Here is a 12429-nt window from a genome sequence, read left to right on the forward strand (position 1 = left end):
AAGGTTCTAGGTGACATCACAAATCCCTATGGTTACATACACAACAAAGCTGGGTTGTTGTTGTTTACACTCTGCAAGGCCTGTGGAAGTGAGTGACATCATAGCACTGTAGTTCTGAGGGTTCTAGATGGATGCAACAATCTCCTGTTGCTTCTATGAAGGCCATAATAGACGACATCACCAAACAGCTCCATAGTCACATACACAGCAAAGGAGAGATGTTGTTTACACCTAGTGATGTCAGTGGTATTGAGTGACATCACAGCACAGTGCTAAGGCTCCTGGGCCTGGACACAGCAGCGGCTGCAATATCTCAACGGAGAATACGTTTATATATATGTGTGTGTGTGCGCGTATATATATATATATATATATATATATATATATATATATATATTTCTCCGCCGAAATCACTTTTAAACCCATTTCCACCTTTTTTTCCCTTCTCTTCCTCTTACTTTTTTTTCACATTTTTTTACGTTTTTCTCCTTTTCGCCTCTTTTCTGGGCGTATTATTCTTCTTTTTCTTCTTTTTTTTCGTCTAATGCATACCCCATCAGTGCAGCAATGCTTATTCAATACCGCCAGCAGATGGAGACACTGGGGGATAATTTTCTAAGGATTTATACTGATTTTTCCTGTCTGAATTTGTCGCACAGAAAGTTGCAGGCCAAATATGTGTGACATTTCTGCGACTTTAGCTTCTAGAGCATTTTTACAACATTATACATAGGTGCTGAATACATAAAAAGCGACTGTTCAGCGACAGACAAGTCGCATCGGCTGAAAGTAGGCCAGAATGTCAGTCCATGTTGGAGCAGGTTTAGATACAGTCTAAAGTATAGATCTCAAAGTCTGTGCACAGAATTTAGCAAGGGCCTCGCACCTTCTGATGCATCAGGTAGGTGCACAATAGCATAGCCTAACCCTCTGTACTTTGGTCTATATTGATGCGGGACATAGACAGCCAGCTGATGACCAATCCATTAGTGCAATGGATGGCTGGAAGCATTTGTCTTTGCCTTTGCAATACCACAGAAGCAATGCATGGTCAATGTACAGCAATGACACACCTGTGTGAACAGCCAGGAGACCCCCCCCCCCCCCCCCATGTTATGTTACATAGTTACATAGTTAGTACGGTCGAAAAAAGACATATGTCCATCAAGTTCAACCAGGGAATTAAGGGGTAGGGGTGTGGCGCGATATTGGGGAAGGGATGAGATTTTATATTTCTTCATAAGCATTAATCTTATTTTGTCAATTAGGAACATTCAGCACCCACCCGCTATCAAGGCAGCTGCCTATCATGTCATGCCCTACCTGCACAGGTGTGCTGGCTACTCAAATGATCCAATTAAGGAGGCCATTTAGTCAGCAGCAGCAGAAGTCCTGTGCCTGGACGCTCCAACAGCGGCCAGACACAAGCAGAAGCAGAAGCAGCAGAAGCAGCAGCAGCACCACCTTTTGTTTTTTGGCTGCAGCAGCAGCAAGGCCCACAGGGCTGGCTAGCTGGCTAGCCAGCAAGCAGGTAGCAATGAAAGTAGGAATCTTTCTTTTTAACCCTGTAAGGGGGTGGTGCACTGTACCCGAAGATACTGCCATATCGGGTCAATGCATAGGGCGACGGAAGCAAGCTTCGAAATCGGCCCCCGTTCTCAAAAATCCATTTAATATATGGTCCCCAGATAGGGGACGTATCAGATATTAAACTGATAAGAACAGATACTACACTTGATCTTAGCCAAAAGGCCGAGAAGCGATAACCGTGAAAGGGGCGGGCCCAACAAGGTGCCCTTCATGGGCACTATCACTGCTTGCTGTCAGGGAGGCTGCCAGACAATTTTCCATGCACACTCTGGGCTGGGGGGCAGTCAACCACCAGTACACACAGCAGAACCTAAACCCATACCATTATTGCTAAGCAGCAAGACAGGGGCCCATTGCACTCCCACGGGGCCTTTTTAAATGCAATCCATAACCCGGATTTGCCAGGAACCCTTCTTACTCCTCCTACTTGCATGTGACACTGGGCTTAGGATCTGCATAGGAAACACACACACAAGCACACACCTACCTTTGTTGCCTGCAGATGCCTCCTTGGCTGTCCCCAAACGGTATCAAACCAACACCCACGGGAAGCTGTAAGCATAGAGGACATGCCTGCACCCCATTGGACTTACCTGTGTGGGTTAAATCCGGGTTATTTGACAACCTATGGCGGTGATGGTTCTGCTCAGGCAGAGCAGTGCTGATGCTCCTCATAAAGCTGTCGCTGCTGTGAAGGTTCTAGGTGACATCACAAATCCCTATGGTTACATACACAACAAAGCTGGGTTGTTGTTGTTTACACTCTGCAAGGCCTGTGGAAGTGAGTGACATCATAGCACTGTAGTTCTGAGGGTTCTAGATGGATGCAACAATCTCCTGTTGCTTCTATGAAGGCCATAATAGACGACATCACCAAACAGCTCCATAGTCACATACACAGCAAAGGAGAGATGTTGTTTACACCTAGTGATGTCAGTGGTATTGAGTGACATCACAGCACAGTGCTAAGGCTCCTGGGCCTGGACACAGCAGCGGCTGCAATATCTCAACGGAGAATACGTTTATATATATGTGTGTGTGTGCGCGTATATATATATATATATATATATATATATATATATATATATTTCTCCGCCGAAATCACTTTTAAACCCATTTCCACCTTTTTTTCCCTTCTCTTCCTCTTACTTTTTTTTCACGTTTTTTTACGTTTTTCTCCTTTTCGCCTCTTTTCTGGGCGTATTATTCTTCTTTTTCTTCTTTTTTTTCGTCTAATGCATACCCCATCAGTGCAGCAATGCTTATTCAATACCGCCAGCAGATGGAGACACTGGGGGATAATTTTCTAAGGATTTATACTGATTTTTCCTGTCTGAATTTGTCGCACAGAAAGTTGCAGGCCAAATATGTGTGACATTTCTGCGACTTTAGCTTCTAGAGCATTTTTACAACATTATACATAGGTGCTGAATACATAAAAAGCGACTGTTCAGCGACAGACAAGTCGCATCGGCTGAAAGTAGGCCAGAATGTCAGTCCATGTTGGAGCAGGTTTAGATACAGTCTAAAGTATAGATCTCAAAGTCTGTGCACAGAATTTAGCAAGGGCCTCGCACCTTCTGATGCATCAGGTAGGTGCACAATAGCATAGCCTAACCCTCTGTACTTTGGTCTATATTGATGCGGGACATAGACAGCCAGCTGATGACCAATCCATTAGTGCAATGGATGGCTGGAAGCATTTGTCTTTGCCTTTGCAATACCACAGAAGCAATGCATGGTCAATGTACAGCAATGACACACCTGTGTGAACAGCCAGGAGACCCCCCCCCCCCCCCCATGTTATGTTACATAGTTACATAGTTAGTACGGTCGAAAAAAGGCATATGTCCATCAAGTTCAACCAGGGAATTAAGGGGTAGGGGTGTGGCGCGATATTGGGGAAGGGATGAGATTTTATATTTCTTCATAAGCATTAATCTTATTTTGTCAATTAGGAACATTCAGCACCCACCCGCTATCAAGGCAGCTGCCTATCATGTCATGCCCTACCTGCACAGGTGTGCTGGCTACTCAAATGATCCAATTAAGGAGGCCATTTAGTCAGCAGCAGCAGAAGTCCTGTGCCTGGACGCTCCAACAGCGGCCAGACACAAGCAGAAGCAGAAGCAGCAGAAGCAGCAGCAGCACCACCTTTTGTTTTTTGGCTGCAGCAGCAGCAAGGCCCACAGGGCTGGCTAGCTGGCTAGCCAGCAAGCAGGTAGCAATGAAAGTAGGAATCTTTCTTTTTAACCCTGTAAGGGGGTGGTGCACTGTACCCGAAGATACTGCCATATCGGGTCAATGCATAGGGCGACGGAAGCAAGCTTCGAAATCGGCCCCCGTTCTCAAAAATCCATTTAATATATGGTCCCCAGATAGGGGACGTATCAGATATTAAACTGATAAGAACAGATACTACACTTGATCTTAGCCAAAAGGCCGAGAAGCGATAACCGTGAAAGGGGCGGGCCCAACAAGGTGCCCTTCATGGGCACTATCACTGCTTGCTGTCAGGGAGGCTGCCAGACAATTTTCCATGCACACTCTGGGCTGGGGGGCAGTCAACCACCAGTACACACAGCAGAACCTAAACCCATACCATTATTGCTAAGCAGCAAGACAGGGGCCCATTGCACTCCCACGGGGCCTTTTTAAATGCAATCCATAACCCGGATTTGCCAGGAACCCTTCTTACTCCTCCTACTTGCATGTGACACTGGGCTTAGGATCTGCATAGGAAACACACACACAAGCACACACCTACCTTTGTTGCCTGCAGATGCCTCCTTGGCTGTCCCCAAACGGTATCAAACCAACACCCACGGGAAGCTGTAAGCATAGAGGACATGCCTGCACCCCATTGGACTTACCTGTGTGGGTTAAATCCGGGTTATTTGACAACCTATGGCGGTGATGGTTCTGCTCAGGCAGAGCAGTGCTGATGCTCCTCATAAAGCTGTCGCTGCTGTGAAGGTTCTAGGTGACATCACAAATCCCTATGGTTACATACACAACAAAGCTGGGTTGTTGTTGTTTACACTCTGCAAGGCCTGTGGAAGTGAGTGACATCATAGCACTGTAGTTCTGAGGGTTCTAGATGGATGCAACAATCTCCTGTTGCTTCTATGAAGGCCATAATAGACGACATCACCAAACAGCTCCATAGTCACATACACAGCAAAGGAGAGATGTTGTTTACACCTAGTGATGTCAGTGGTATTGAGTGACATCACAGCACAGTGCTAAGGCTCCTGGGCCTGGACACAGCAGCGGCTGCAATATCTCAACGGAGAATACGTTTATATATATGTGTGTGTGTGCGCGTATATATATATATATATATATATATATATATATATATATATATATTTCTCCGCCGAAATCACTTTTAAACCCATTTCCACCTTTTTTTCCCTTCTCTTCCTCTTACTTTTTTTTCACATTTTTTTACGTTTTTCTCCTTTTCGCCTCTTTTCTGGGCGTATTATTCTTCTTTTTCTTCTTTTTTTTCGTCTAATGCATACCCCATCAGTGCAGCAATGCTTATTCAATACCGCCAGCAGATGGAGACACTGGGGGATAATTTTCTAAGGATTTATACTGATTTTTCCTGTCTGAATTTGTCGCACAGAAAGTTGCAGGCCAAATATGTGTGACATTTCTGCGACTTTAGCTTCTAGAGCATTTTTACAACATTATACATAGGTGCTGAATACATAAAAAGCGACTGTTCAGCGACAGACAAGTCGCATCGGCTGAAAGTAGGCCAGAATGTCAGTCCATGTTGGAGCAGGTTTAGATACAGTCTAAAGTATAGATCTCAAAGTCTGTGCACAGAATTTAGCAAGGGCCTCGCACCTTCTGATGCATCAGGTAGGTGCACAATAGCATAGCCTAACCCTCTGTACTTTGGTCTATATTGATGCGGGACATAGACAGCCAGCTGATGACCAATCCATTAGTGCAATGGATGGCTGGAAGCATTTGTCTTTGCCTTTGCAATACCACAGAAGCAATGCATGGTCAATGTACAGCAATGACACACCTGTGTGAACAGCCAGGAGACCCCCCCCCCCCCCCATGTTATGTTACATAGTTACATAGTTAGTACGGTCGAAAAAAGACATATGTCCATCAAGTTCAACCAGGGAATTAAGGGGTAGGGGTGTGGCGCGATATTGGGGAAGGGATGAGATTTTATATTTCTTCATAAGCATTAATCTTATTTTGTCAATTAGGAACATTCAGCACCCACCCGCTATCAAGGCAGCTGCCTATCATGTCATGCCCTACCTGCACAGGTGTGCTGGCTACTCAAATGATCCAATTAAGGAGGCCATTTAGTCAGCAGCAGCAGAAGTCCTGTGCCTGGACGCTCCAACAGCGGCCAGACACAAGCAGAAGCAGAAGCAGCAGAAGCAGCAGCAGCACCACCTTTTGTTTTTTGGCTGCAGCAGCAGCAAGGCCCACAGGGCTGGCTAGCTGGCTAGCCAGCAAGCAGGTAGCAATGAAAGTAGGAATCTTTCTTTTTAACCCTGTAAGGGGGTGGTGCACTGTACCCGAAGATACTGCCATATCGGGTCAATGCATAGGGCGACGGAAGCAAGCTTCGAAATCGGCCCCCGTTCTCAAAAATCCATTTAATATATGGTCCCCAGATAGGGGACGTATCAGATATTAAACTGATAAGAACAGATACTACACTTGATCTTAGCCAAAAGGCCGAGAAGCGATAACCGTGAAAGGGGCGGGCCCAACAAGGTGCCCTTCATGGGCACTATCACTGCTTGCTGTCAGGGAGGCTGCCAGACAATTTTCCATGCACACTCTGGGCTGGGGGGCAGTCAACCACCAGTACACACAGCAGAACCTAAACCCATACCATTATTGCTAAGCAGCAAGACAGGGGCCCATTGCACTCCCACGGGGCCTTTTTAAATGCAATCCATAACCCGGATTTGCCAGGAACCCTTCTTACTCCTCCTACTTGCATGTGACACTGGGCTTAGGATCTGCATAGGAAACACACACACAAGCACACACCTACCTTTGTTGCCTGCAGATGCCTCCTTGGCTGTCCCCAAACGGTATCAAACCAACACCCACGGGAAGCTGTAAGCATAGAGGACATGCCTGCACCCCATTGGACTTACCTGTGTGGGTTAAATCCGGGTTATTTGACAACCTATGGCGGTGATGGTTCTGCTCAGGCAGAGCAGTGCTGATGCTCCTCATAAAGCTGTCGCTGCTGTGAAGGTTCTAGGTGACATCACAAATCCCTATGGTTACATACACAACAAAGCTGGGTTGTTGTTGTTTACACTCTGCAAGGCCTGTGGAAGTGAGTGACATCATAGCACTGTAGTTCTGAGGGTTCTAGATGGATGCAACAATCTCCTGTTGCTTCTATGAAGGCCATAATAGACGACATCACCAAACAGCTCCATAGTCACATACACAGCAAAGGAGAGATGTTGTTTACACCTAGTGATGTCAGTGGTATTGAGTGACATCACAGCACAGTGCTAAGGCTCCTGGGCCTGGACACAGCAGCGGCTGCAATATCTCAACGGAGAATACGTTTATATATATGTGTGTGTGTGCGCGTATATATATATATATATATATATATATATATATATATATATATATATATTTCTCCGCCGAAATCACTTTTAAACCCATTTCCACCTTTTTTTCCCTTCTCTTCCTCTTACTTTTTTTTCACGTTTTTTTACGTTTTTCTCCTTTTCGCCTCTTTTCTGGGCGTATTATTCTTCTTTTTCTTCTTTTTTTTCGTCTAATGCATACCCCATCAGTGCAGCAATGCTTATTCAATACCGCCAGCAGATGGAGACACTGGGGGATAATTTTCTAAGGATTTATACTGATTTTTCCTGTCTGAATTTGTCGCACAGAAAGTTGCAGGCCAAATATGTGTGACATTTCTGCGACTTTAGCTTCTAGAGCATTTTTACAACATTATACATAGGTGCTGAATACATAAAAAGCGACTGTTCAGCGACAGACAAGTCGCATCGGCTGAAAGTAGGCCAGAATGTCAGTCCATGTTGGAGCAGGTTTAGATACAGTCTAAAGTATAGATCTCAAAGTCTGTGCACAGAATTTAGCAAGGGCCTCGCACCTTCTGATGCATCAGGTAGGTGCACAATAGCATAGCCTAACCCTCTGTACTTTGGTCTATATTGATGCGGGACATAGACAGCCAGCTGATGACCAATCCATTAGTGCAATGGATGGCTGGAAGCATTTGTCTTTGCCTTTGCAATACCACAGAAGCAATGCATGGTCAATGTACAGCAATGACACACCTGTGTGAACAGCCAGGAGACCCCCCCCCCCCCCCATGTTATGTTACATAGTTACATAGTTAGTACGGTCGAAAAAAGGCATATGTCCATCAAGTTCAACCAGGGAATTAAGGGGTAGGGGTGTGGCGCGATATTGGGGAAGGGATGAGATTTTATATTTCTTCATAAGCATTAATCTTATTTTGTCAATTAGGAACATTCAGCACCCACCCGCTATCAAGGCAGCTGCCTATCATGTCATGCCCTACCTGCACAGGTGTGCTGGCTACTCAAATGATCCAATTAAGGAGGCCATTTAGTCAGCAGCAGCAGAAGTCCTGTGCCTGGACGCTCCAACAGCGGCCAGACACAAGCAGAAGCAGAAGCAGCAGAAGCAGCAGCAGCACCACCTTTTGTTTTTTGGCTGCAGCAGCAGCAAGGCCCACAGGGCTGGCTAGCTGGCTAGCCAGCAAGCAGGTAGCAATGAAAGTAGGAATCTTTCTTTTTAACCCTGTAAGGGGGTGGTGCACTGTACCCGAAGATACTGCCATATCGGGTCAATGCATAGGGCGACGGAAGCAAGCTTCGAAATCGGCCCCCGTTCTCAAAAATCCATTTAATATATGGTCCCCAGATAGGGGACGTATCAGATATTAAACTGATAAGAACAGATACTACACTTGATCTTAGCCAAAAGGCCGAGAAGCGATAACCGTGAAAGGGGCGGGCCCAACAAGGTGCCCTTCATGGGCACTATCACTGCTTGCTGTCAGGGAGGCTGCCAGACAATTTTCCATGCACACTCTGGGCTGGGGGGCAGTCAACCACCAGTACACACAGCAGAACCTAAACCCATACCATTATTGCTAAGCAGCAAGACAGGGGCCCATTGCACTCCCACGGGGCCTTTTTAAATGCAATCCATAACCCGGATTTGCCAGGAACCCTTCTTACTCCTCCTACTTGCATGTGACACTGGGCTTAGGATCTGCATAGGAAACACACACACAAGCACACACCTACCTTTGTTGCCTGCAGATGCCTCCTTGGCTGTCCCCAAACGGTATCAAACCAACACCCACGGGAAGCTGTAAGCATAGAGGACATGCCTGCACCCCATTGGACTTACCTGTGTGGGTTAAATCCGGGTTATTTGACAACCTATGGCGGTGATGGTTCTGCTCAGGCAGAGCAGTGCTGATGCTCCTCATAAAGCTGTCGCTGCTGTGAAGGTTCTAGGTGACATCACAAATCCCTATGGTTACATACACAACAAAGCTGGGTTGTTGTTGTTTACACTCTGCAAGGCCTGTGGAAGTGAGTGACATCATAGCACTGTAGTTCTGAGGGTTCTAGATGGATGCAACAATCTCCTGTTGCTTCTATGAAGGCCATAATAGACGACATCACCAAACAGCTCCATAGTCACATACACAGCAAAGGAGAGATGTTGTTTACACCTAGTGATGTCAGTGGTATTGAGTGACATCACAGCACAGTGCTAAGGCTCCTGGGCCTGGACACAGCAGCGGCTGCAATATCTCAACGGAGAATACGTTTATATATATGTGTGTGTGTGCGCGTATATATATATATATATATATATATATATATATATATATATTTCTCCGCCGAAATCACTTTTAAACCCATTTCCACCTTTTTTTCCCTTCTCTTCCTCTTACTTTTTTTTCACGTTTTTTTACGTTTTTCTCCTTTTCGCCTCTTTTCTGGGCGTATTATTCTTCTTTTTCTTCTTTTTTTTCGTCTAATGCATACCCCATCAGTGCAGCAATGCTTATTCAATACCGCCAGCAAATGGAGACACTGGGGGATAATTTTCTAAGGATTTATACTGATTTTTCCTGTCTGAATTTGTCGCACAGAAAGTTGCAGGCCAAATATGTGTGACATTTCTGCGACTTTAGCTTCTAGAGCATTTTTACAACATTATACATAGGTGCTGAATACATAAAAAGCGACTGTTCAGCGACAGACAAGTCGCATCGGCTGAAAGTAGGCCAGAATGTCAGTCCATGTTGGAGCAGGTTTAGATACAGTCTAAAGCATAGATCTCAAAGTCTGTGCACAGAATTTAGCAAGGGCCTCGCACCTTCTGATGCATCAGGTAGGTGCACAATAGCATAGCCTAACCCTCTGTACTTTGGTCTATATTGATGCGGGACATAGACAGCCAGCTGATGACCAATCCATTAGTGCAATGGATGGCTGGAAGCATTTGTCTTTGCCTTTGCAATACCACAGAAGCAATGCATGGTCAATGTACAGCAATGACACACCTGTGTGAACAGCCAGGAGACCCCCCCCCCCCCCATGTTATGTTACATAGTTACATAGTTAGTACGGTCGAAAAAAGACATATGTCCATCAAGTTCAACCAGGGAATTAAGGGGTAGGGGTGTGGCGCGATATTGGGGAAGGGATGAGATTTTATATTTCTTCATAAGCATTAATCTTATTTTGTCAATTAGGAACATTCAGCACCCACCCGCTATCAAGGCAGCTGCCTATCATGTCATGCCCTACCTGCACAGGTGTGCTGGCTACTCAAATGATCCAATTAAGGAGGCCATTTAGTCAGCAGCAGCAGAAGTCCTGTGCCTGGACGCTCCAACAGCGGCCAGACACAAGCAGAAGCAGAAGCAGCAGAAGCAGCAGCAGCACCACCTTTTGTTTTTTGGCTGCAGCAGCAGCAAGGCCCACAGGGCTGGCTAGCTGGCTAGCCAGCAAGCAGGTAGCAATGAAAGTAGGAATCTTTCTTTTTAACCCTGTAAGGGGGTGGTGCACTGTACCCGAAGATACTGCCATATCGGGTCAATGCATAGGGCGACGGAAGCAAGCTTCGAAATCGGCCCCCGTTCTCAAAAATCCATTTAATATATGGTCCCCAGATAGGGGACGTATCAGATATTAAACTGATAAGAACAGATACTACACTTGATCTTAGCCAAAAGGCCGAGAAGCGATAACCGTGAAAGGGGCGGGCCCAACAAGGTGCCCTTCATGGGCACTATCACTGCTTGCTGTCAGGGAGGCTGCCAGACAATTTTCCATGCACACTCTGGGCTGGGGGGCAGTCAACCACCAGTACACACAGCAGAACCTAAACCCATACCATTATTGCTAAGCAGCAAGACAGGGGCCCATTGCACTCCCACGGGGCCTTTTTAAATGCAATCCATAACCCGGATTTGCCAGGAACCCTTCTTACTCCTCCTACTTGCATGTGACACTGGGCTTAGGATCTGCATAGGAAACACACACACAAGCACACACCTACCTTTGTTGCCTGCAGATGCCTCCTTGGCTGTCCCCAAACGGTATCAAACCAACACCCACGGGAAGCTGTAAGCATAGAGGACATGCCTGCACCCCATTGGACTTACCTGTGTGGGTTAAATCCGGGTTATTTGACAACCTATGGCGGTGATGGTTCTGCTCAGGCAGAGCAGTGCTGATGCTCCTCATAAAGCTGTCGCTGCTGTGAAGGTTCTAGGTGACATCACAAATCCCTATGGTTACATACACAACAAAGCTGGGTTGTTGTTGTTTACACTCTGCAAGGCCTGTGGAAGTGAGTGACATCATAGCACTGTAGTTCTGAGGGTTCTAGATGGATGCAACAATCTCCTGTTGCTTCTATGAAGGCCATAATAGACGACATCACCAAACAGCTCCATAGTCACATACACAGCAAAGGAGAGATGTTGTTTACACCTAGTGATGTCAGTGGTATTGAGTGACATCACAGCACAGTGCTAAGGCTCCTGGGCCTGGACACAGCAGCGGCTGCAATATCTCAACGGAGAATACGTTTATATATATGTGTGTGTGTGCGCGTATATATATATATATATATATATATATATATATATATATATATATTTCTCCGCCGAAATCACTTTTAAACCCATTTCCACCTTTTTTTCCCTTCTCTTCCTCTTACTTTTTTTTCACGTTTTTTTACGTTTTTCTCCTTTTCGCCTCTTTTCTGGGCGTATTATTCTTCTTTTTCTTCTTTTTTTTCGTCTAATGCATACCCCATCAGTGCAGCAATGCTTATTCAATACCGCCAGCAGATGGAGACACTGGGGGATAATTTTCTAAGGATTTATACTGATTTTTCCTGTCTGAATTTGTCGCACAGAAAGTTGCAGGCCAAATATGTGTGACATTTCTGCGACTTTAGCTTCTAGAGCATTTTTACAACATTATACATAGGTGCTGAATACATAAAAAGCGACTGTTCAGCGACAGACAAGTCGCATCGGCTGAAAGTAGGCCAGAATGTCAGTCCATGTTGGAGCAGGTTTAGATACAGTCTAAAGTATAGATCTCAAAGTCTGTGCACAGAATTTAGCAAGGGCCTCGCACCTTCTGATGCATCAGGTAGGTGCACAATAGCATAGCCTAACCCTCTGTACTTTGGTCTATATTGATGCGGGACATAGACAGCCAGCTGATGACCAATCCATTAGTGCAATGGATGGCTGGAAGCATTTGT

The 12429-nt window shown here is 45.7% G+C and overlaps 5 non-coding genes across 5 annotated transcripts; all 5 read right to left on the bottom strand.

Annotated features, from left to right (window-relative positions):
- Window positions 1-1573: 1573 nt before the first annotated feature.
- On the bottom strand, window positions 1574-1764 carry LOC130302110 (U2 spliceosomal RNA). The gene has a single exon (XR_008852415.1). It is a non-coding gene; the product is annotated as a U2 spliceosomal RNA (small nuclear RNA).
- A 2089-nt stretch (window positions 1765-3853) lies between these two features.
- LOC130302121 (U2 spliceosomal RNA) lies at window positions 3854-4044 on the bottom strand. The gene has a single exon (XR_008852426.1). It is a non-coding gene; the product is annotated as a U2 spliceosomal RNA (small nuclear RNA).
- Window positions 4045-6136: 2092 nt separating this feature from the next.
- Window positions 6137-6327, bottom strand: LOC130302132 (U2 spliceosomal RNA). Its single transcript, XR_008852437.1, has one exon. It is a non-coding gene; the product is annotated as a U2 spliceosomal RNA (small nuclear RNA).
- Window positions 6328-8423: 2096 nt separating this feature from the next.
- Window positions 8424-8614, bottom strand: LOC130302143 (U2 spliceosomal RNA). Its single transcript, XR_008852448.1, has one exon. It is a non-coding gene; the product is annotated as a U2 spliceosomal RNA (small nuclear RNA).
- Window positions 8615-10701: 2087 nt separating this feature from the next.
- Window positions 10702-10892, bottom strand: LOC130302154 (U2 spliceosomal RNA). The gene has a single exon (XR_008852458.1). It is a non-coding gene; the product is annotated as a U2 spliceosomal RNA (small nuclear RNA).
- Between the last annotated feature and the right edge of the window lie 1537 nt (window positions 10893-12429).

The sequence above is a fragment of the Hyla sarda genome, unplaced genomic scaffold (genome assembly GCF_029499605.1).
Source record: "Hyla sarda isolate aHylSar1 unplaced genomic scaffold, aHylSar1.hap1 scaffold_1153, whole genome shotgun sequence".
Taxonomy (NCBI): Eukaryota; Metazoa; Chordata; class Amphibia; order Anura; family Hylidae; genus Hyla; species Hyla sarda.